Here is a 22,539-nt window from a genome sequence, read left to right on the forward strand (position 1 = left end):
AACAAGATAAAGATCAAAGAATTGGAGAAGGATAAGGAGATTACAATTTTTTTCACAGCTAAGGAAGGGTTGTAGGAACTGGAGAAGATTACATAGGCAGGGACGGATGGAGACGTTAAAGACAAAAACATTGACATGGAGGGTGGTATTGGTGGGAGGGTCTTATAGGGATAGACAGGGCTGTCAGGGTTTACAGGGATGAAGGAATTTAGTATCTACTGGAGAAGGTTAGGGATTAGGGTGTTAGGGACTGGAGAACCTGACAGAGACAGAGACAGAGACACAGAGAATGGTGTGGACTGGAACAGATTCCAAACAGAGGAAGGATTATCGGGACTGGAGAATATTACAGAGATCACTAACAGAGCATGGGCCAGGATTGATGCCTGCGATCCCCTGTGCTGTCGCATTGAGGACCAGTACAGCAGAGGTGAAAGCAGGACCCTCACAAGATGGTGGGAATGAAACCTCGAATGTTGCTGTTCCTTGCCTAGATCTTTATCTATGCCGTGTCTTCCAGGTCTAGAACATAGAACATAGAACAATACAGCACAGAACAGGCCCTTCGGCCCACGATGTTGTGCCGAACTTCTATCCTAGATTAAGCACCCATCCATGTACCTATCCAAATGCCGCTTAAAGGTCGCCAATGAATCTGACTCTACCACTCCCACGGGCAGCGCATTCCATGCCCCCACCACTCTCTGGGTAAAGAACCCACCCCTGACATCTCCCCTATACCTTCCACCCTTCACCTTAAATTTATGTCCCCTTGTAATACTCTGTTGTACCCGGGGAAAAAGTTTCTGACTGTCTACTCTATCTATTCCTCTGATCATCTTATAAACCTCTATCAAGTCACCCCTCATCCTTCGCCGTTCCAACGAGAAAAGGCCGAGAACTCTCAACCTATCCTCGTATGACCTACTCTCCATTCCAGGCAACATCCTGGTAAATCTTCTCTGCACCCTCTCCAAAGCTTCCACATCTTTCCTAAAGTGAGGCGACCAGAACTGCACACAGTACTCCAAATGTGGCCTAACCAAAGTCCTGTACAGCTGCAACATCACCTCACGACTCTTGAATTCAATCCCTCTGCTAATGAACGATAATACTCCATAGGCCTTCTTACAAACTCTATCCACCTGAGTGGCAACCTTCAAAGATCTATGTACATAGACCCCAAGATCCCTCTGTTCCTCCACCTGACCAAGAACCCTACCATTAACCCTGTATTCCGCATTCTTATTTGTTCTTCCAAAATGGACAACTTCACACTTGGCAGGGTTGAACTCCATCTGCCACTCCTCAGCCCAGCTCTGCATCATATCTAAGTCCCTCTGCAGCCGACAACAGCCCTCCTCCCTGTCCACAACTCCACCTATCTTTGTATCATCTGCAAATTTACTGACCCACCCTTCGACTCCCTCATCTAAGTCATTAATAAAAATTACAAACAGCAGAGGACCCAGAACTGATCCCTGCGGAACTCCACTTGTAACTGGACTCCATGCTGAATATTTACCATCTACTACCACTCTCTGACTTCGACCGGTTAGCCAGTTTTCTATCCAATTGGCCAAATTTCCCTCTATCCCATGCCTCCTGACTTTCCGCATAAGCCTACCATGGGGAACCTTATCAAATGCCTTACTAAAATCCATGTACACTACATCCACTGCTCTACCCTCATCCACATGCTTGGTCACCTCCTCGAAGAATTCAATAAGACTTGTAAGGCAAGACCTACCCTTCACAAATCCGTGCTGGCTGTCCCTAATCAAGCAGTGCCGTTCCAGATACTCGTAAATCCTATCCCTCAGTACCCTTTCCATTACTTTGCCTACCACAGAAGTAAGACTAACTGGCCTGTAATTCCCGGGGTTATCCCTATTCCCTTTTTTGAACAGGGGCACAACATTCGCTACTCTCCAGTCCCCTGGTACCACCCCCGTTGCCAGTGAAGACGAGAAGATCATTGCCAACGGTACTGCAATTTCCTCTCTTGCTTCCCACATAATCCTAGGATATATCCCGTCAGGCCCGGGGGAACTTGTCTATCCTCAAGTTGTTCAAAATGTCCAACACATCTTCCTTCCTAACAGATATCTCTTCTAGCTTATCAGTCCGTTTCACACTCTCCTCTTCAACAATACAGTCCCTCTCGTTCGTAAATACTGAAGAGAAGTACTTGTTCAAGACCTCTCCTATCTCTTCCGACTCAATACACAGTCTCCCACCACTGTCCTTGATCGGACCTACCCTCGTTCTCGTCATTCTCAGGTTTCTCACATACGCATAGAATGCCTTGGGGTTATCCTTGATCCTATCCGCCAGGGATTTTTCATGCCCTCTCTTAGCTCTCCTAATCCCTTTCTTCAGGTCCCTTCTGGCTATCCTGTATCCCTCCACTGCTCTGTCTGAACCTTGTTTCCTCAACCTTATGTAAGCCTCCTTCTTCCTCTTTACTAGACATTCAACCTCCCTCGTCAACCAAGGCTCCCTCACACGACCATTTCTTTCCTGCCTGATCGGTACATACATATCAAGGACACGTCGTATCTGCTCCTTGAAAAAGTCCCACATTTCCACCACATCCTTCCCTGACAGCCTATGCTCCCAACGTATGCTCCTCAAATCCTGTCTTACAGCATCGTAATTTCCCTTCCCCCAATTGTAAAAACTTCCTTGTTGTGTGCACCTATCCCTCTCCATAACCAAGGTGAAAGTGACAGAATTGTGGTCGCCATCACCAAAATGTTCACCCACTAACAAGCCCACCACTTGTCCCGGTTCGTTACCGAGTACCAAATCCAATATGGCCTCCCCTCTGGTTGGACAATCTACATACTGCGTTAGAAAAGCTTCCTGGACACACTGCACAAACACCGCCCCATCCAATCTACTTGATCTAAAGAGCTTCCAATCAATATTTGGGAAGTTGAAGTCGCCCATGACTACGACCCTGTGGCTTCTGCACCTTTCCAAAATCTGTTTCCCAATCTGTTTCTCCACATCTTTGCTGCTATTGGGGGGCCTATAATAAACACCCAACAAGGTGACTGCACCTTTCCTATTTCTGACTTCAGCCCATACTACCTCCAGAGGCAGATCTCCCTCAAACTTCCTTTCTGCAGCCGTTATACCATTTCTAATTAGCAATGCCACCCCCCCTCCTTTTTTGCCACCCTCCCTAATCTTACTGAAACATCTGTAACCAGGAACTTCCAACAGCCATTCCTGTCCCTCATCTATCCATGTTTCCGTGATGGCCACAACATCGTAGTCCCAGGTACCGATCCATGCCTTAAGTTCACCCACCTTATTTCTGATACTCCTTGCATTGAAGTATACGCACTTGAGCCCATCTCTGTGTCCGTAAGTAGTCCCTGTCAGTGCTACCTTCTCCACAGCCTCCCTACAGTCTTGGACATCCTGACACACAGCTAGCTTACTTGCTGGACTACAAGTCCGGATCCCATCCCCCTGCCAAATTAGTTTAAACCCCCCCGAAGAGTGCTAGCAAACCTACCCCCCAGGATATTGGTGCCCTTCTGGTTCAGGTGCAACCCGTCCTGTTTATACAGGTCCCACCTTCCCCAGAATGCAGTCCAATTGTCCAAATATCTGAAGCCCTCCCTCCTACACCATCCTTGCAGCCACGTGTTCAACTGCACTCTCTCCCTATTTTTTGCCTCTCTGTCACGTGGCACCGGCAACAACCCAGAGATGACGACTCTGTCTGTCCTAGCTTTTAGCTTCCAGCCTAACTCCTTGAGCTCTTGAATGACCTCCCCGCCCCTCTTCCTACCTATGTCGTTGGTGCCAATGTGTACCACGACTTCTGGCTGCACACCCTCCCCCTTAAGGATTCTGAAGACACGGTCCGAGACGTCTCGGACCCTAGCACCCGGGAGGCAACAAACCATCCGAGAGTCTCGCCCATGTCCACAGAACCGCCTGTCCGTCCCTCTAACTAGAGAGTCCCCTATAACTAGCGCTCTCTTCTTCTCCCCCTTTCCCTTCTGAATCTCAGAGCCACAGACCCCTTCACTGCAGCTTACACCTGCAAGGCTGTCCCCCCCAACAGTTTCCAAAGCTGCATACTTATTTTTTAGGGGAACGACTACAGGGGAACCCTGCACTGCCTGTTTCTTCCCCTTCCCACCTCTAACTGTTATATAGAATATATCTGAATATAGAAGTCTACTACCTCCACCCTGTGCTGTTTACTGTGAGTGATCTTACCGGTTGCAGGATTTACTGAAGGCTCCAGATCTCCCTCTCCATCTCTCTCTGGCTTACAAACCAGCTTCAATGAGGTGATGGATGAGACAGGAGTTAGGAACATCCTGATTACCTGTATGAGACAGAAATAGACAGAATGGGAAATTAGACTGATGCAATGAGGATAACACATGCAGAATGGCACAGAGACCAGCAGAGATCTCGAAAATCCCAGTCTCCATCCCTTGCCTGTGCTGCTGCATGTCTCTGGAATGGACAATTCTGTTGACTCAGGATCTCAGACCATCTGTAAGAGGGAGAAATGCTGACAGAGGCAGTAAATAGTCTGACACAGCGAGGGATACCAGATGGAGAGATACTGAGTGATAGCACATTATTAGATACTGTATTAATAGGGAATTGTTTGAATTTGTAACAAAGGCACTGGGATAATTGTGAGGGGATTCAACCTTCCTATCTCATCATCCCTTTGGCAGTGGCTCACAGATGAGGCTGACTCTCTCCCACTCTCAGTGGGGGTGGGGGAGTCTGGAGTTGGCTGTACAGACTGATGTGGCCTTCCACAGACTCTGTTACACTTGAGGCAGAAGGTGGACATGGAAAGGGGGTGGGTGGGGCGTTGATATGACAGCGCGCTCCTTGTGCTGTTTTCTCCTGGATTCCCATTTTCCCCACAGAAAGTCTCGAGGTGCTCGACACCTTCCCAATGCTCCTTCCCCACTTCAGACGGTCTTGGCCGATTTGATTAAGAGATGAAAAAACAACGATCAATTCTGAAGTCACCAACATTTAGAAATGTTGAGGAGTGCAGTAGGAAGAGGAAATATTGTCAGTGTTTAATCAGAGTAGTGGAACAGGGAGAATTGAAGGTGCTGGAGTTGGTGAGAGTGTTACAGAGAGGGGCAAAGGCCTGAACAACATTACAAAGCCAGTACGGATTGCTGCAGCTAGAGCTGTTTGCAAAGGGAGGGATAGACATATGTATTTTTCATTGATTCATTCATGGCCTGAGGATGTCACCGGATGGACCAGCATACATTGCCCTCCTGCTAATTGCCCAGAGTCAGCCATATTGCTGTGGGACTGGAGTCACATGTGAGCCAGACCAGGGAAGAATGTCAGATATCCCTCACTAAAGGACATACGTGAACAAGTTGATTTTTACCAGATAATCAACAATGCTAAAAGAGAGGCCTCACTAATGTCCTGTACAGATACACCATGACATCCTAACTCCTACTCTCAATGCTCTGCCCAATGAAGGGTAACCATCTCAAACGCCTGCTTCACCAGCCTGTCTACCCATGACGCTACTTTCAAAAAACTGTGTACCTGCGTCCCTGGGTCACTGAAATAATTGACAACAGTACCCAGGGCCCGAACATTAATTGTACAAGTCCAGCCTGGTCTGCTTTACCACAATACAACACCTTGCATTTCTCCACCTGTTATTCCTAACCTCACTGGTCCAGCAGTACTGTTGATCCCATTGTACTCTTCGATAACCCTCTTCACTGTCCACATTATCACCAATTTCAGTCTCACTCACAAACTTGCTAACCATGGCTCCATTATTATCATTCAAACTGTTTATATAAATGATGCACAACAGTGACCCAGCACCGAACCCCATGGCACACCGTTGGTCACAGGCCTGCAGTTTGAGCAGTAACCCTCTATGAACATGCTCTGTCTCCTACTTCAATCCTGTTTTGTATCCAGTTAGTGAGCGCTCCCTGGTTATGTCTGATCTAAACTTACTATCCAGTCTGCCATGCAGAACCTTGTCAAAGGCCTTGATAAAGTTCATGTGGACATCGTGTACTGCTCTGCTTTGATCTCTCACTTGTCTACCTCCACACTCAGGTTTGAGGCGTGATTTCCCGCGCACAAAGCCATGCTGATGTTCATTAATCTGTCCTTACCTTTCCAAATGTACGATGATCGTTTCTCTCAGAATCTCCTCCAACAACTTATCACCCTGCCATCAGTCTCACTGGTCCGTAGTAGCTGTCGATGATACAAATATCTCTGGAAGGGGTCCTGTAATTTCCTCCCTCGCTTCTCACAAGGCGCTGGGATACATCTGACCATGTCCCAAGGTTCTATCTAACTTTTGCATTTTAAGACATCCAGCACCTCCTGTTCTCCAATGTGAACTCTTTTCAAGACATCCCTATGTATTTTCCCAAGTTCCCGAGCTTCCATGTCTTTCTCCACAGTAAATCCTAACACAAAATATTTGTTCAGTATCTCCCCCATCAGCAGTGATTCCACACAGACAGCCTCATTCACCTTTCAGGGGCCCTATTCTCTCTCGAGCTAAGTTTTAGCCCTGGTTGAAACTTGTCAAAATGCTTCTGAAATTTCAAATATCCCTCTACCGCAACTAGCCTCCCCCAACCTTATCTATTCTGCCATTTAAGGTCACACCAAAATATAGAATCCAACAGATTTAAAAATATTCCCCTTTTATAAAATCATACATATCACATTGTTTCTAAGTATCTAGTTATCATTTATTGTCATATTCTTTATAGCACATTCCAGCACGTTCCCGACTTACTGTCAGGCTAACACCATTTGGTTTCAGACTGACTGCACAAAGGTTTTGGGAATCCTTGTGAATCAATCTGAAACAGGTAGCTTACAGCATCAGCAGGTAATCGAGAAGGCAAATCAGATGCTGCCATTTATTACAAAGGGAGTGGAGTCTAAAAATAGGGAGGTCTTGCTAAAACGATGCAAGGTACAAGTCAGACCACACCTAGATTATAATGAACAGTATGCGTGCCCTAAGGAAAGACATTCTTGTATTAGAGGCAGGCCAGGGAAGGTTCACTCGGCTGATCCTGGAGAGGGCGGGATATTCCAATGAGAAGAGGTGAAGTAGATTGCCCTTGAACCTATTGGGGTTTTGAAGAATGGGAGAGAAATTGAATGAAACATCCAGGATTCGGAGGGGCTTTGACAGGGTGGATGTCGTTAAGTTAGAAAATCGGACAGTACAGCAGAGTAATAGGCCCTTCGGCCCACCATGGCTGTGCTGACCATGATGCTATTCTAAACTAATCCCATCTGCCTGCACATGGGAGATATCCCTCTATTCTCTGTTTGTTCATGTTTCTGTCTAAATGCCCACCAAATATTTACTCTTGTTGCCCCCTCTCCCACCTCCTGAGCAGCTTCGACCCTCTCGGTAAAGACAATTGGCCTCATTCATCTCACTTAAAACTTCTCACTCTCACCTTAAACCGATGCGCCCTAGTATTTGATATTTCGACATTGGAAGAAGGATTCCAACTATCCACACTATTCACGCCTCTTCTAATGCTATATACCTGTACCAGGTCACCCCTGATAGTCACGCAAAACAATCCAACTGTGTCCAACCTCCTTATAGTAAACACATTCTCATCGAGGCAACATTCTGCCAACCCTCTGTTGCAACCTCCCCAAAAACCTCCACATCCTCCCTGTGGTGTGTCGATGAGAACGACACGCAACCTTCCAAACATGGCCGAATAAAGTTTCATTCAGTCACAACATGGCATGCAAACGTCTGTACTCAATACTGTGCCCAATAAAGGTAAGCATACCATACTCCCCCTCGACCACCACATCCTGTTGTGTTGTGATGTTTAGGGAGCTATGGATTTGCTTCCAATGTCTCTGTTTATCAATGTTTCCAACGAGTCAATTAGTGTACTTCTCTCTTCCATTTTACTTCATAAATGCATCACTTCACACCTGTCCTGATAAAATTCAATTTGCCACACCTCTGCCCAACGTTCCAGCAGATCTACATAGTGCTGCAACCTTGAACACTCTTCCTCACTATCCACAATTCCCCTAACTATCCCTAATCATTACATGCCTTTCCAAATATCGTCTGCAAAATTACCACTCAAACTGCTGACCTTTTTCACCTGAATCACAGATATAAATTACACACAGACATCGCAGCACTGATCCTTGTGAAACACCATTGGCCACAGACGTCCAATCAGAAATTGATCACTCCACATGCCTCTGTCAACTATCACCAAGAAAATATTGCATCCAACTTACCAACGAGCATGGGTTGTGATTTGATCTTCCAGATCCCCCTTGCTATTTGGAAGCTGTCCATTCAAAATGACTCTATATTTTGATTCCCAGATTAAATTGGCTGTCTCACTAATGCACTGACTGCGTCCTTTCTTCACAACAAAACAGGACCTTGTTTGGTTTTTTGCTGATCCTGCCTAAATCCCTACGACCCCTCAATAATCACATTGCTGTCATGATCATTCTGCAGCCACACCTCCACAATAACAGTTCGATCATATCGGTTCTCTTCAGTTAATGCTGTCATTCCATCTGCCTTGTTGCAAATGCATGGCACGTGTCACCGAGAGAGGGCCTTTGAGGGATGGTTAGAGGTCACAGAGTGGGAGAGATGTTTGGGGGCGTGACAATGTTGCAGGGTTAAACATAGTTACAGTTCCTACAGAAAGTTCGCAGGAGAAAACATTTTATTGTTTGGAGGAAGTTAGAGAGATAAAGCGTCTTTGATTAGATTCCAGAGATAGGGATGTGTATAGAGTTGTGGATCGTTACATGGACTATGTTGATCAGGGCGTAGAAACATTCACAGGATTCCAGGATGTCGTACATTTAACAATAGTTGTGGGACCTGGAGAATATCACAGTGATAGGGAGGATGGCATGGATTGGAGAATATTACAGGGAAAGGGTGGGTAGTATGGACTGGGGAATGTTGCAAGCACATGGAAGATGATATAAGCTGAAGAATGCTGCAGCAATAAAGAGGAGTATATGGACTGGAGGATGTTGCACGGACAGGGATGAAGTTGTAGACTGGATACAGTTAGAAGGAGAGATGAATTTATGCACTGGAAGGTATGTCAGAGAGAGTGAGTGGTGTGCATGCTGCAAGATACGACAGGGATAGGGAAGCTTGTCGAGACTGGAGGAGAGAGTGATAGAGAGTCTTGTGAGAGACCAGATTCACTTATGAGCATAGGATGTGCTACAGTGAGCAGAGCGTTTTGCAGATATAAATGAGGATACAATGGCCACAAAGCAGTCACACCTATACATAGGTATATAGGAACTGAAGGAATTGAAGGGATTACACAGGCTAGGAGTGTTGTATGCAGAGGAGGAGATTAACCTGATAGGAAAGCTTTTAGAGACTCAACAACGTTAGGAAATAATGGGGATTGCAATGGTGAGAGCAGGTTTCAACGATTCGGAGGATATAGACCTGAAGGAGCTTTGACAGATAGCGATGGTACAGTAAAGGGAATTGTAGTGGCTTCCCTTTCATAAGCAATCCATAAGCACTTAAAACAGCCTGTTTGACATATACATTATCTCTCGCCCATTCATCAGACAGCGCTGCAAATACTTCACTGGCTCTGCCTACCAGCTTAGACTGAACTAGCATTACCCAGAAGACCTCGGGCCACTCAACCTGTCTGTGCAATTTTTCAAATGAAATACAGAGTTCCTTGACTGTAGAGTCACAGGTAGTTAGGATAGAGAAGAAGGCGCTTGGTATGCATTCCTTTATTGGTCAGAGTATTGAGTACAGGAGTTGGGAGGTCATGTTGCGGCTGTACAAGACAGTGGTTAGGCCACTTTTGGAATACTGCATGCAACTCTGTTCTACTTCCGATCGGAAGGATTTTGTGAAACTTGAAAGGGTCCAGAAAAGATTTACAAGAATGTTGCCAGGGATGAGCTATAGGGAGAGTTTGAACAGGTGATGGTTGTTTTTCCTGGAGAGTCGGAGGCTGAGGGTGACCTTATAAAGGTTTATAAAACCAAGAGGGGCATGGATAGGGTAAATAGACAAAGGCTTTCTCCTGGGGTGTGCGAGTCCAGAATTATAGGGCGAGGTTTAGGGTGAGAGTAGAAAGATATAAAAGATAAAAAGGGGCAACTTTTTCACGCAGAGGATAGTACATATATGGAATGAGCTACCAGAGGAAGTGGTGGAAGCTAGTACAACTGCAACAGTTAAAAGATATCTGGATGGTTATCTGAATAGGAAGGGTTTAGAGGGAGATGGGCCGGGTGCTAGCAGGTGGGACTACATTGGGTTGGGAAATCTGATCTGCAGGATGGGACCATGAATGGGTTGTGGAACCTGGAGGATGTTATAATTTGAACCACAGGTAATGTTTGATTGGATCTTTCAGCCAATCTTACAGATGGTACAATTGCAACATTTAAGAAGTATTTGGATGGATATATGAATAGCAAGGGTTTGGAGGGAGATAGGCTAGGTACTGGCAGGTGGGACTAGATTGGGTTGGAATATCCTGTCGGCATGGCTGGGTTGGAATGAAGGGTCTGTTTCCATGCTGTATATCTGCATGACTGTAAGATCGGCTGAATGGTCCAATCAAAAATTACCTGTGGTTCAAATCATAATATCCTCCAGGTTCCACAACCCTGTCCCATCCTGCAGGTTCAATGAATCCCGGAACCTCTAACCTTCTGCAAGTCCCACGTCCCTTCCGACATTTGTACCATCCTCCAGGTTCTGCAGCCCTTCATACCTCGGAACATGGCCCAGACTCTCCAACTCCTCCTTCCTCTGCAATGTTCCCCAGAAGAGCACTGGAGGATGGTGGGGGTTACAGAGATATGGAGGGACATCAGGATGGGAGGATATTGCAGACATTAGGAATATAGGGACTTGAGGAGGTTTCACAGTTTATGAGTGTTGTAGGGACCGGAGGAACTTACAAAGATAGGGATAGTTTTAGATTGGAGGATTCTGCAGAAAACCTTTACGTGGTTAAATACAGGATTCTTAGCAGCGTGCAGGAACAAAGGGATCCTGTGTCCCTCAGGTTCCCACCCAAGTTGACAGGCTGTTAAGAAGGCGGATGGTGTGTTGGCTTTCATTAGCAGGGGGATTGAATTTAAGAGGTGTGAGATTTTGCTGCAGCTCTACAGAACCCCAGTTAGACCACACTGCGAATATTTTGAACAGTTCTGTTTGCTTCATTATAGGAAGGATTAAAGACAGTGCAGAGGAGATTTAGCAGGATGCTACCTGGACTGGAGGGCATGCCCATAGAAGGGAGGTTGTGGAAGCTAGGGCTTTTCTGATCACAGCGAAGGAGGAAGAATGGTGACTTGATAGAGGTGTACAAGGGAATGAGAGGCATAGATAGAGTGGAGAACCAGAGACGACTTCCCATGGCGAAATGGCTATCACAAGGGGACATACGTTTAAGGTAATTGGCGGAAGGTTTAGCTTAGATATCAGAGGGATATGGGCCAGGTGCTGGCAGGTAGGACTAGATTGGGTTGGGATATCCTGTCGGCATGGAAGGGACTGGTCCGTTATTTACACAGAGTGTGGTGGGTGCGTGGAATGGACTGCCAGCCGTGGTAGTAGATTCAGACACATTACAGACATCTAAGCAACTCTTGGATAGGCACATCAATGAATAGTAAAATGTAAGGTATGTCGGTTCGTTTCACCTTCAGAGTAGGATAAAAGGCCAGCACAATATTGAGGGTGGAAGGGCTTGTACTGGAATGTGCTATTCCATGTTCTAAATAGCAAGGGGTATGATGGCAGCAAGAGGTTTCGGGAAGTGGGAGAGGATGCGATCTGAATGAAGTGACACAAATAGGAGGCGTTGCTCAGGTTGTATGAGGTAACAGAGACAGCAATGGTCTGATCTGGAGCAGATGACCCAGACTGGGAGAATTGTGGGGACTGGAGGTGCTTTTACAGGGAGGGAGGAGCATAGAGCCACAGGAGGTTACAGAAATGTGGAGAGCTGTCGGGCCTACAGGAGTTCATGGAGATGGGGAGGTTGGGAGGAATGGAGCAGTTTACAGGGATAAGGATGTTGATAGGATGGGGTGTTTTACACAGACAGGAATGTTTCAGGTGAATGGAGCTGAGTACAGAGATAAAGTGGGTTGTACAGATTGGAAAAACAAATAGACGTATGGAGGGTAGTCGTGACTGAAGATGTTTATAGACACAGGAAGGCTTAGGTTCTGCAGGTTATTTAGATAAAGAGGGTGTGAAATCAGACAGATTCTCCAAGTGACAAAGACAGCAATTTTGGTTGGAGACAGTTTCGCAGATTAGGGAGCATTAGTAACCTCCTCCAGTTTGGTCAGAGTGGGAAGGGTTGAAGGGGAGGGTGATGTTTACACATGGAAGAGCTGGAGAAGACTGTGGAAATGAGTAGATGGATGGAGACACTGGAGGAGCTTACATTGACAGGGTGGGTGCTGGCAATGAAAAGATATCACATCGATAGTGGGTCTTGTAGGAACTGTATTGAAAGAGTCACAGACATTGGAATGACTTCTGCAGATTGGGAGTATTACAGGGACTGAGAGGATTGTAGGGTCTCCACAGATTGATCGTGTCTTTAAGAATATGTAGATACAGAAATCTTAAACCCAATGAATGCAGTCTTCATTTCAAGACCAGAACCTTATTATCCCTCATCAGCCAAGGATCCCTAACCCTGCCAGCTTTTCCCTTTTCCCCAATGGGTCATACTGGTCCTGGATTCTTGAGATCAGAATTTGAAAAGCCCCCCATTTGCCAGTTGCTCCTTTTCCTTCAAACAGACTCACCCAATCGATTAGAATCATAATATGGAGGTGCTGGTGTCGGACTGGGGGTGTACAAAGTTAAAAATCACCCGACACTCGGTTCCATTCCAGCCGGTTTATTTGAAAGCACTAGCTTTCCGACCACTACTTCTTCATCAGGTGGTTGGGGAGCACAATCCTAAGGTACAGAATTTATAGCAACAGGATGACAGTGTCATGGAATATAACATCAAACAAATTTAGTTTCAGCCTTTCATCTGTTACAGTGATCACCAGCGCTTCCAAAGCGAGTTGGATTATAACTGGGCGATGTGCAATTTTAAATTCACAGCATTGACGCTGGTCAGATCCTGCAGAATGGCCCCAAACCTGGCCCTGTTCCAGTATTCCTCTTCAATCTGTGGACCTGCTGATCTTTCTCCATAACTATGTTAAAACGAAGACAGTTGTGGGCACTGGACCCAAAGTGCTCTCTGAATGACACTTCAGTCACTTGCCCGACCCCGTTTTCTGAGGGGAGGTCCAGTGTTGCACCTGCCTGAGTAGAGTAGGACCCTCTGCATATTGATTTAGGAACCTCCCTTGGACACATGTGAAAAATTGCCCTCCGTCCAGGACTTTTTATACTCGAGGTGGCCAGTCAATACAGGGAATATCAAAATCTCCAGCCTGCACTCCTCTATTATTCCTATAGTTATCTGCAATCTCTCTATACATCTGCTCCTTTGGTATCTGTTGGGTCTACAACAGTCTACAATACAGTCCCAACAAAGTGACCACCCCCTTCTTCTTTCTAACTTCTAACCATGTGGAATTTTAAATGAATATATGTTTTAATAATTGGAATTAACAATCCATAAATAAGTATTGATAAAAATCCAAACACAGAGAAAGACAACAGTTCACTCTCATGTGGTCTGCAGGACATACTCACAGCAAAGTGTTTGCCTCTCAATGACCCTGTGAAATGGGCGAGCCAGCTGCTTCGCTCAAGGGCAGCAAGGGATGGGCAATAAAGGCTAGTCAGCCAGAGACATCCACATCCCATACCTGATTTTTTTAAAAATCCATTTAGATCGGTCCCAGCACAGTTCCAGTGGAACAATGTCCTGGCCAATCACGTTGGTAGATTTATGGACAGGGCTTTAAACTGACAGAGAGGATGCTGGGGCAGGGTTCAGGTGAAAGGAGCTTTCCAAATCCAAAGAGAAAACATGAAGCATCAGAGCAGCGTGGGAATGTGACTGAAGACAACAGAAAGGAACAGGATGGGACAAAGTTTAACTAAACTGTAGATCAGCAAATCCATTTGTGACAGGGAATTGTGGGAACGAGTAAATTATGTTTTTTATTAATGGACAAAGTCTCTGCACAAGGTAGATTGATTTGTGACACAGAGATAAAAGAGATTTAGACACCAGAGAGATGTGGTTACAGGGTGAACAAAAGGTGGAACGTAAATATTCAATGGTTCACAACCTTGTGCAAATTCAGGCAAAATGGACGACGCTAACAATAATGGGTAAGAAAGGCATTACAGAGAAAGCATTTGGCATCAGATCATGAAGTAGAGTCAGGCTGAATGTAATTTCTGGCTACTACTTGCCAAGGACACAAGCAGCAGAACAGTTTTAGATCACCCACCGAACAGCATTTCATGGCTCATCACTGCAATAAATAGGAATTCATGGGAATGTTTAATACAGGCATGGTGAACATTTAGTGAAACGTCAATATTCACAAAGTCTGGGACAATCACACTGACAACAGTGATATTGGAAGGGGAGTTCAGAGAATTTTTTTCAGTGTTTCTTAGAATAACACATTGTGCAACTGGCGAGGGACGTAACTGTCTCAGAGCGACTTTGTGTGATAAAACTTCGTGAATGAGTAATGTCACCTGGAGAGATCCTCTGGGAAATTGTGATAAAGTGCAGTTTAAAGAAATGTAAAGTTTTAAAGTGAATCACAGAAAGGACAAGCTACAACTAGAAACAAAAATAGCCAATTACATGAGTTTGAGAGGAGAACTGACCAGGATAAACAGGCGAAACAGACTGAAATATGTGCCTGTAAATGAACAGTGGAAAACATTTGAAGGAACAGTGTAAAATACTCAACAAAAGGACATTCCACTGAAACAGACAAAAACTCAGCAAGAAATCCCCTTTGATCCCTCACTCAGGACAAAATGGATCATATGAGATTATGAGGCTGAGAAGATCACCACAAAGTACTTAAAATCCTGAAGTGAGAGAGAGTTTTAGAGTAAGTTTTAAAGGGATTTCAATGGGTCTGCTAGCAGGAGGGGGGGCAATGGGAAGGGGAATCGTTGTCAGGGTTTATTGACATGATACGAACATGGAGAGGTGAAGGTGCTGGAGGTGGTGGGAGTGTTACAGAGAGTGGTCAGGGCCTGAGCGGTGTTACAAAGCCAGGACGGATTGCTGCAGCTGGAGGGGTCTGCAGAGGTAGGGAGGGACATATGTATTTTTATTTATTCATTCATGGGATGTGGGTGTCACTACCTGGACCAGCATTCTTTGACCCCATGCTAATTACCCAGAGATTGTTGGGGCCCTGGTGGATAAATATATTACTTTGCTGGCCACAGGTGAAGTGCTGAATGACTGGAGGATCACTAATGTGGTTCCTTTGTTCAAGAAGGGCAGCAGGGATAGGCCAGGTAATTACAGAGCAGATAGTCTGACAGCAGGGGGAGGGAAATTATTTTGAACTACTGTGAGGATGAATCAACACTTGCAAAGGTAAGGATCAACTCGGTTTAGTCATCACGGATTTGGCAGAGGAAGATACTGTCTGAGGAATTCAGTTCAGTTTTTTTTTAAATGGTGCTTTAGTATATTGATGAAGGCAGTGCAGATGATGTGGTTTACATGGACTTGAATAAGTCCTTAAACAAGATCCAACATGGAAGGCTGGTCCAAAAGGACTGGGTTCCAAGGCAAGTTGGCAAATTGGATGCAAAATTGGTGGACAGAATACTTTCACCGGGTGTACCACAGAGATCTGTGCAGGAACCATTGAACATTAATAACTCGGATGTGAAAGCAGAAGGTATCATCAGTCGGTTTGCAGATGACATGAAAGGTGAGGGTGTTGTTCACAGCGAGGAGGATGGTCTCCGTCTGCAGTCTGATGTCGATCGGATGATAATCTAAGCAGAGTTTAGTTCTGATTGAAGTGAGGTAATACTCTGTGGGAGGTACGATAAGAGAAGGACAGACAAAATGAACGGTAGGTCATTGCGGAGTACTGAGGAATACAGGGACCTTGAAGGACAAGTCCATAGATCCCTAAAGGTGTCAGCACAGGGAGACAGGGTGGGAAAGGCACCTCAACTGGGAGCAGGAGATGGATCCATATCCTGGTGGGGTGAATTGCTCGAGCTGCTTGAGAGGGTATAACCTTGTTCTGGCAGGGTGTTGGACCTTAAATAAACGTAAGGCCAGAAAGAAGATTGAGGCTGGTGCACGAGTTAAAGACAGCAATTTCAGCAGACAAGGCAGGCAAGAACATAGCAGGGAATGGGGGAAAACTGATGATTAAACTGCATTTATTTCAATGTAAGGGGTCAGACAGCTAAGGAAGATGAACTCAAAAGCATGGATTGGAACATGGGACTGGGATATTATAGTTATTACAGAAACACAGCTGAGGGAGGAGCAGGACTGGCAGTTCATTGTTTAAAGGTAGAGATGCTACAGGAAGGCGAGGCAAGAGAGGACGTGTGGTGGTGGGGTTTTGATTGCATGAATCATCACAGCAGTACTTAGAGAGGATATTCCTGTGGGATCGCCCAGTGAAGCTATGTTAGTGGAACAGAGAAATAAGAATGGGTCATCACTTTGATACGATAGGACTGCTGACCCCGAATAATCTGTGGCAGACTGAGGAACAAATATGTCGGAACATCTTAAATATCAACCATAATAATAGGGCTGGAATGGCACGGTTTTTGAACTTTCCAAACCTAGACTGGGACTGCCAGTGTTCAGTGTTTAAGGGAGGAATTTGGTAATTGTGTTCCAGAAAACTCCCAATCAATATGTAAATAGCCTGAAAAGAGAAAGGGGCAAAACCTGACCTCCCCTTGGGAATTAAGGTAGGGAAAGGGACTGAGGTGTGAGTGGGAAAGCATTTTGCCAAAGTGACCACAGTTCTAGTAGTTTGAAATTCAGCTTTGGAAAAGGACAGGCCTGGTCCACAAGTGCAAGTTATAAAATGGAGCCTGACCAATCTTGATCGTATTAGCCAGGAACTTTCAAAATGTGATTGGGGAAGGGAATTATTTACAGGGAAAGGGAAGTTTGGCAAGTGAGAATATTTTAAAAGTGAGATAAACTGATCGATCACCACCAGCATGTTCCTGTTTGTGTGCAGCTCAATGCTGACAGCATTCGGAAACACTGGCTGTCCATTGAGGGTCTGGTCAAGGAAAAGGGGGCACATGTCAGGTATAGCCAGCTGGATCAAGGGAATCCCTGAGGATATACAGGGACTGTTGGAATACACTTTGGGTGGAAAACAGGAATGGAGAAAGGCTAAATGAAATAGCCTCAGCAGAGAAGGAAAGGGGAATCCAAAAGTGATTGTATCAGTATATTAAGAGTGTATAAGTAACTCAGGACAAAATAGTGTCCATTAAAAATCAATGAGGCCATCGATGTTTGGAACTGCAGGATATTTGCTAAGATCCTAAACAATTTTTTCATTCCAGAACTTACTGTGGAGAAAGACTGGGGAACTCAGGGAACAGGAGTAATACATGAGACCGCAATTGGAGTTCTCTGCAATTCCAGTCTCTCTGCTACAGGAAGGATGTTGTCAAACTTGAAAGGGCTCAGAAAAGATTAACAAGGTATTGCCCGGGTTGTTGGTGAATAATCTGGGGTTACTGTCACTGGAGAATCGGAGACTGAGGGGTGACCTTACAGAGGTTTAATAAACATGGGGGCCATGGATAGGGTAAGCATTCAAGGCCTTTTCCCAGAAGTTGGGGAGTCCAAAACTGGAGGGCATAAGTTTAAGGTTAGAGGTGAATGGTTCACAGAGGGACTGAAGAGACAGCTTCTTCACACACATGGTGATGGGTGTATGGAATGAGCTGAAAGAGAAAGTAATGGAGACTGACACAATTACAACATTTAAAAGGTATCTGGATGGGCATCTGAATTGTGAGGGTGTAGACGTATATGGGCCAAATGCTGGAAAAGGGAATGGATTTATTCAGATCTTCTGGTAAGCCTGGACGAGTTGGGGACTGAAGGGTCTGTTTCTATGCTGTATATCTCTATGACTTGAAAAGAGTGCATGTTATAAAAGAGGTGGTGCTGGAGGTTTTAAAACACAAAGCCATGGCAAGTTCCAGAATCCGATTAAATGCATCACAAGGGTAGAGCTTATACAATTAATGTTAAGGCTTCGGTTAGTGTTTTAGTGCAGAGGGACCTCCGGGTTCAGGTACATAATCCTTGAAGTTTGCATCACAGGATGGATAAAACAGTGCTTGGCATGCCTGACTATTGCTCAGTCCATTGAGTGGAGGATATGGGACGTCATGTTGAGATTGCACAGACATTTGTGAGGCCTGTTCTGCAATACTCTGTCCAGTTCTGGTCGCCCCAGTTATAGGGAGGATATTATTAAGCTGCAGGGGGTTCAGAAGAGATTTACCAGGATATTGCTGGGTATGGAAGGCCTGAGTTCTGAAAAATGGCTGGATAGGCTGAGTCTTTTTTCACTGGAGCCTGGAGGTTGAGACATGATGCTATAAAGATTTATGGAAAAAAAATGAGGTACATAGATCAATTTAATGGTAGTTGCCTTTTCCTCAGGATGGGGGAGTCTCAAGAGGAGGGGCCACATTTTTAAGGTTAGAGGGGAGAGGTGTTCAAAAAAAAAGATATGTGGCAATTTGCTACACAGAAGGTGGTTTGAGTGTGGAATGAACTTCCTGAGAAAAGGGTTGATGTGGGTACAATTACAACATTTAAAAGATATTTGGATAAACAGGTGAATAGGGAAGAGTTGGAGTGATATGGGCCAGCAACAGGCAGCTGGGAAGAGTTTAGTTTTAGATTATGGTGAGTATCAACTGAAGGGTCAGTTTCCATGCTGTATGGCGTTATGACAAGAATATGGTTTGATTCCATTATTGAAGAAAGGATCAGGGCTGGGTCCACTGATGTGCATCATCGACATAAACAATTTGGTTGAAAATATAGGAGTGATTGTGCGAAAGTTTGTTGATGATCAATTGAATGGTGTCGTGGGCAGTAAATACGGTTATCAAAGGGGATACTGACCAACTGGGCCAGTGGACCAAGGAATGAAAGATGGAGTTTAATTCAGCTGTTGGATTTTGTTAAGACAAACCAGGGAGGACTAATACAGTTAATGGAAGGGCTCTGGCCAGAGTTGTTGACCAGAGAGAGAAAGAGAGAGAGAGAGAGAGAGAGAGAGAGAGAGAGAGAGAGAGAGAGAGAGAGAGAGAGAGAGAGACCAGGGGGTGCCAGTTACATTGTTCCTCGGAAATGGCATCACAGGTGGACAGGTTGGGGAAAGCGACATTTGGCACATTTGCCGACATTGGCCAGCACTTTGTTACATACGTTGGAGATATTTGTAACATTGTCCTAAATATTTCACTTGGGCAGAGGAGGCCAAGGGGTGACTCTAAGAATGGTGAATAACCAACGGTAGGTGAGTCCTAAACAGGAGGTGAGAGAGCAAGGATTTAAAGAGGGAGCTGAGGGGGAACATCATCCACAGAGGATGGTGCATAGACGGAATAGACTGCCTCAGGCACATGGAGAAACAAGAACAATTACAGCATGGAAAAGACATTTGAGCAGGTACATGGAGAGGAGAAGGTTTGAAGAGATAAGGGCCAAAGGCAGGCAAATGAGACTCATTCAGTTTCGGTAACATGGGCAGCATTGAGGAGTTGGACCACAGGTTCTGTTTCCGTGCTGTATCACTCTGTATCCAGCTAAAGCGGATTAGTGTACCAATATAAGGCATGTTGTAGACACTGAAGCAAGTTACAGCGATAGGGATGGTTGTCTGGAATGCAGTACATTTCAAATATGTGGAGGGACTATCGGGAATGGAGCAGGTTACAGGGATAACTACTGTTATAGGAGTTAAAAATGACTGAAGACACTGGTGCACAAGCCATGCCACAGATACAGTGTTGCAGAGTAATGAATCTTAGTACAGTGTTGGAGGGAGAACGCAGAACAGAAATATCCCAGGCAGCATTCACAAACTCTCGTCGGAGACCTACTCTCCCGTCTGTTGTACTGATGCTCACTAAGACAGCACAGGACTGAATTGATAACTATGAACTCCCGATGCTGTCTCAGTGCAACATCAGTTAAAGTAGACGTGGTGATTGAGCATGGGGTGTAACTGTACTGTACTGTGCTCCCCCTCCAGCACTGTATCTATGTCATGTCTTGTAAGTGATGTTTGGAGCCCTCTCATTGCTCTCTGCTCTGTGCACTATGAGTGATCTTACCTCACTGCAGGATTTATTGAAGGCTCCAGATCTCCCTTCCCTTTGTCTCTCTGGCTGACCAACTATCTTCAATGAGGTGATGGATGAGACACACAGCAGTTGGGAAGTCTATTGAGTCAGTAACTTCTTGAGTACCTACAGGAGACAGAGAGATAGACAGAATGGGAAATTAGACTGATGCAGTGAGGGTTACACAAGGAGAATGGAAATGAGCCCAAACAGATATCTGGAAAATCCCAAACTCCATCCCAGGCCGGTGCTGTTGCGTCTCTCTGGAGTGGAGAATTCTGTTAGCTCAGGATCTAGAGTAGCTGCAAGAGTGAGAGACGCTGACAGAGGCAGCAATTAGACCCACACAGTGAGGGTTACTACATGGAGAGAGACTAAGTGATATCACTGGAGTGCTGGAAGACTTCAGGATCACACAGTCATGTTAGAAGAATGGGTGTAGCTTCATGTATCAGTGCTCAGGGATTAGCAACCAGTGAGCAGCTGAAGTGATGGTGTAATAACATTATTGTTAGGGTATTTGTCCAAAACCTCAGCTAATGTTCAGGAGAGGCAGGTTTGAATCCCACCATAACATATGGTGGAATTTAAAATCAATAATTTTAAAAATAGCAATGAACAACCGTTAAACAAATATGAAACCATTGCTGATGTACAAAAATCACAATCCCTTCGATTAGATTCCCTACAGTGTGGAAACAGGCCTTTCGACCCAAGAGTAGCCCACTCAGACCCATCTCCCTCGACCTAATACACCTAACATTATGGGCAATTTAGCATGGCCAATTCACCTGACCTGCACGTCCTTGGACTGTGAGAGGAAACCGGAGCATCCAGAGGCAATTCACGTTGACACGTGGAGAATGTGCAAACTCCACACAGTCGCCCGCGGCTGGAATCGAACCTGGGACCCTGGTGCTGTGAGGCAGGAGTGCTAATCACTGAGCTACCGTGCCGCCCACTTGCCCTTTCAACAACGAGATCTGATCATCCTCACGTGGTCTGCATGACATACCCACAGCAAAGTATTTGCCTCTCAATGGTCCTCTGAAATGGCCAAGCAAGCTACTCAGCTCACGGGCAGCTAGGGATAGGCAATAAAGGCTAGTCAGCCAGAGACACCCACATCCCCTACCTGATTTATAAAAAAATCCAATAGGATGGTCCCACTGGAACCGTGATGGGACCAGTGTCCTGGCCAATCATGACAGTAGGTTTATGGACAGGGCTTTAAACTGACAGAGAGGATGCAGGGACAGGGTCCAGGTGAAAGGAGCTTTCCAAATTCAAAGAGAAAAGGTGAAGCATCGGAACAGTATGGGGATGTGACTGAAGGTAATCAAAAAGGAACACGATGGGACAGCGATTAACTAAAACTGTACTTCAGTGAATAGGTTTGTGACAGGAAATTGTGGGAGAGTAAATTATGTTTTTTTTTCAATGGACGACGTCTTATCAATAAGGTAGATGGATTTGTGACACTGAGATAAAAGAGGTTTAGATAACAGAGAGACATGGTTCCAGGGTGAACAAAAGGTGGACATAAATATTCAATGGATCACAACCTTGCGGAAACTCAGGCAAAATGGGTAACACTAACAATAATGGATAACAAAGGCATCACAGAGAAAGCATTTGGTCTCAGATCATGAAGTAGAATCAGTCTGAATGTAAATTCTGGCTACTACTTCCCAAGGACACAAGCAGCAGGATAGTTTTAGCCACCAAAAAGCATTCCGTTGCTCATCACTGCATTACACAGGAGCTCATTGGAATTTTTTAACAAACACATTGTGATAATTTTGGGAAACATCAATATTCAAAATGTGGGACAGTCACACTGGCAAGAGTGATATTGGAAGAGGAGTTCAGAGAATTAGTTTTCAGTGTTTCTTTGATTAACAAATTGTGCAACTGGCGAGGGACGTAACTATCTCAGAGCGACCATTGTGTGATGAAACTTCGTGAATGAGTAATGACACCTGGAGAGATCCTCTGGGAAATTGTGATAAAGTGCAGTTTAAAGAAATATAAAGTTTTAAAGTGAATCACAGAAAGGACAAACTACAAGCAGAAACAAAAATAACCAATAACAGGAGTTTGAGAAGAGAACTGACCAA

The 22,539-nt window shown here is 45.1% G+C and overlaps 1 long non-coding RNA gene across 1 annotated transcript in view; it reads right to left on the reverse strand.

The window, feature by feature from the left end:
- Positions 1–12,918: 12,918 nt before the first annotated feature.
- The window catches only part of LOC140458919 (uncharacterized), an 81,158-nt gene continuing 71,537 nt past the window's right edge, over positions 12,919–22,539 (reverse strand). Inside the window, exons 7-8 of the long non-coding RNA XR_011953745.1 lie at positions 20,411–20,545; positions 12,919–13,042 (exon numbers count right to left, since the gene is read on the reverse strand). This is a non-coding gene — a long non-coding RNA (uncharacterized lncRNA). The remainder of the gene's footprint in view (positions 13,043–20,410; positions 20,546–22,539) is intronic.

The sequence above is a fragment of the Chiloscyllium punctatum genome, chromosome 34 (assembly GCF_047496795.1).
Source record: "Chiloscyllium punctatum isolate Juve2018m chromosome 34, sChiPun1.3, whole genome shotgun sequence".
NCBI classification, from domain to species: Eukaryota; Metazoa; Chordata; class Chondrichthyes; order Orectolobiformes; family Hemiscylliidae; genus Chiloscyllium; species Chiloscyllium punctatum.